Source organism: Austrofundulus limnaeus, unplaced genomic scaffold (assembly GCF_001266775.1).
Source record: "Austrofundulus limnaeus strain Quisiro unplaced genomic scaffold, Austrofundulus_limnaeus-1.0 Scaffold72, whole genome shotgun sequence".
Taxonomy (NCBI): Eukaryota; Metazoa; Chordata; class Actinopteri; order Cyprinodontiformes; family Rivulidae; genus Austrofundulus; species Austrofundulus limnaeus.
In genome coordinates this window covers 2,160,598-2,164,286 of record NW_013952474.1, presented here as the reverse complement: position 1 = coordinate 2,164,286, position 3,689 = coordinate 2,160,598, and the positions used below count along the sequence as shown (strand labels likewise).

Below are 3,689 nucleotides of genomic sequence, written 5' to 3'. Positions count from 1 at the left end.
ATAGAATAGAATAGAATAGAATAGAATAGAATAGAATAGAATAGAATAGAATAGAATAGAATAGAATAGAATAGAATAGAATAGAAACAGCCTTTATTGTCCCACGCGGGGAAATTCCGGTGTAGTAGTAGCAGCATGTACATACATAAATCCACAAAACAGTATGTTGCCATGTGACAATATCAATACTAGCAAAAATAATAGAATTAATGATTAAAGATTGTAACAATCAAAATAAACATAGATCAAGTCAAAATAAGAATAATAATTACAGTACCGGTAGGACTGATCCATCACTGAAAAATTAGATAAAAATGAAAGTAAAAAAGCAAGCTACTGTGCAGAAAGATACATAATTACAGGAAATAACTGTCATGACTGACTTGTGCAAAATGATTCAAATTTGGTCTATGCAAATTGAGTCGAACTCGGGGGTGTGCAAATTGTTTCAAACTCATTCATTGAGTCCAGTACAGGAAAAACAGTGAACAATTATTATTATTGTTTATTATTTGTGTAATGATTGAGAGGCAGAGTTGTTTGATGTGCAAACACAAACATGTATGCTTATGATTGTTGCAAGCAGTGATGGTTATAAAGTCTAACAGCTGATGGGAGCAATGTATGGGATAAATCTTGTGCRAGCAGGAAKTGAATTTGAATTGCTCTGATTGAATCTGAATGTGCAAAATTTGAAATTGAATGTGTTGGTTTTAAAATGAATTTATCTAAATTGAAACTGAATTTAATGGTTTGAAACTGAATTTAAAGTTTTGAATTTGAATTAATTTGCTTTCAAACTGTATTTTGGTCTATTAAAAATTCAGTTTGACTTTCACTTTCAGTTCCATATTTCAGTTTCAATTCCAAAATTCAGATTTACATCCTGGTCCTTGAGAAAGCCAGCCAGAGTAATCAAACACAGATCCACAGATTCTTATTTCACTTTGGTGAAGTTTCCCTTCTGTAATGTAACAGAGTTGATGCAATCCACCGTAAAAGTGACAAAAAACAGACAAAGTTATTTTATTGCAGTGATTAATTTTACCTTTAAGTAGAAAATGTTACATTTACATCACATCATGGATCAGTCAGCAGCAGCAGCAGCATCTGATCAATATGTGATCCATGATGTGATATAAATGTAACATTTTCTACATTTAGGTAAAATTAAATCACTGCAATACATAATAATAAGGGATCCACCCCGATGCCAGGCTGGTAGGCAAACTCTAGCGGATCCATTGAAGACCTTACCAGGGTGCGTAGATGGATGAGGACCAGCCTCTCTAGGGTCTTCATCAGATGAGATGTCAGGGCTACCGGCCTGTAGCTGCTGAGGTCCTTTGGGTGTTTGGTCTTTGGTACCAGTACCACACAGGAGGTCTTCCACAGTTGTGGTACTTTCCCCAGCTTCAGGCTCAGGTTGAACATAGTTCCTATGATTCCACACAGTTCCTCCTTCCAGTTTTCAACTGGAATGAGGTTTTTTAAACACTGGATATGATTCTTTTTTTTTTTTTTTTTTTTTTTTTTTTTTTTTTGGTTGAGTGAATCCTGGTTGGATTGTGACAAAACTTTCAGCAGACATGTTGGTTGTGAAGAAGTTCCTAGGTGAACAGCTGAGACCCAAGTTTGTNGGAGGTCTTCCACAGTTGTGGTACTTTCCCCAGCTTCAGGCTCAGGTTGAACATAGTTCCTATGATTCCACACAGTTCCTCCTTCCAGTTTTCAAATGGAATGAGGTTTATTTAACACTGGATATGATTCTTTTTTTTTTTTTTTTTTGAGTGAGGTTGAGTGAATCCTGGTTGGATTGTGACAAAACTTTCAGCAGACATGTTGGTTGTGAAGAAGTTCCTAGGTGAACAGCTGAGACCCAAGTTTGTCACTTTGCTTCCTTGCCAYTTCAACTGCTCGTGGTTTTAACTGTTTGGTGGACATATAAATGTTTTTATGAGCTTTTACCAAGACTTTGACATTTCTGTGGAAACCACAAGTCTGTTTGAATGACATCTTGAGTTAGCAGTTACTGTGGCCAGATGCCTTGGGGCACACTGACAGTGGCACCACAGGACCCCCTGACCACTATCAGTAGGCAAGGCGGGTGAAGTGTCTTGCCCAAGGACACAATGACTAGGGGTGTAACATTYCATCGATCCATATCTATATATRGATATAATGGTTCATGATTCAGTTATATCGAGGCAAAATGAAAATAMCGATCTATATCGTCATCATATGCTTGATGTAGATCAATATCATATGCCCATCTAACACAGTCATTGTGTTAGATGGGCATATGATATRGTATTATATCYATTGTAGACTTGTGAAWTGAATTGAAATYGTATRGTGACAGAATTTGTGATATCGAGAAATATCAACTCATCATCCAAACAAATCGATATAATATAGTATTGTGATAAAGCTAGTGATTTACACCCCTAACAATAGCTGGAATGGGGAATAAKACTGGCAACCCTCTGGTTACAGGACGACTCCCKTAARCACTCTGCCACAGCCACCCCAGTTTATGCCCTGTTTATAAAAACTGTTTATACTCGGRCGGGAAAAAGACGTCTGAAATGACGCCATCACTGACCCGCTGTCACACGTTGTATTGAAGAACATCCCAAGCTTTACTGAAGCTTTTGGTTAGCTACAGTATGCCCACTGTTGGCGGTTATCATTTAGTTGATGTTATAAAGCTGAACCACAATTTAGTGGTTTAGCATTRGCAAAGCTAACAGACAAAGAACATGTACCATAGGTTGTCTCCAGGAGAAGTCACTGCAAACAAAGAGCCCTACAGGCTGCATAATTGCAAGATTCAAGAGAGTTGAACAATTTGTGTGGATTTGAGCTTTGTTTCCCTCAAGCAGTGAGAGTCGGGCGAATGCCTGACGTTCTTCCTGACGTTTATTGAGAACAGGTCCAAACACATATTTACATGGGAAATCAGCAGAGTCATGTCTGGTGAAGGAATCTAACCTCTCGGGACTGTCTGAGGACGTGAGCTCAGAAGATAAAACATTAGGAGTGAAACTTTCTTCGCCTGCCAAACACGTTGATACGGGCGCGTCTTTTATTACCCAGAAGGTCAGTCCCAATCACAAAAAGGAAAATCTTTAGCTTTGAAGTACTGAATGAGAKCAGAATAATTACTCCCTCAAGTCCAGCCCTTAGAACAAAAGCTGTTTTCCATCAGGYGCAGCAGGGACACACTGACAGAAGCAGAACTTTCAGACAGAAAGATGAAAACACGTCTGCTGAAAGAATGGAAGTGTAAAGAAGTGCTCATATGTTCAGTCACGACAAGCTTCTCTGACTCATCATCTTCCAGAACCAATAATATACAACCATCGTAGATTTGAACCATGTTTCACAACACAAACAAGGTCTTATATTTGGTACTGAAGAGCTTAATTTATTGTCCCATAACTATCTGAAAGTTACAGACATTCACAACCTCTGAATATATAAAATTTTAGGAAATAGTCTAGGACATCACTGGTATATAATTTGACAGATTTAAATTACAATTATATTTGTTGGCTGTGATGGACTTGCGACCTGTCTAGGGTGTACCCTGCCCCTCGCACTGTGACTGCTGGAAATGGGCACCAGTGACTCACGCGACCCTGAAAGGAAGAAGCGTGTACAGAAAATGGATGGATGGATGGATG

The 3,689-nt window shown here is 38.4% G+C and overlaps 1 protein-coding gene across 1 annotated transcript in view; it reads left to right on the top strand.

The window, feature by feature from the left end:
- The window catches only part of LOC106519186 (collagen alpha-1(XXVIII) chain), a 60,042-nt gene that overhangs the window by 8,596 nt on the left and 47,757 nt on the right, over positions 1–3,689 (top strand). The window lies entirely within an intron of this gene.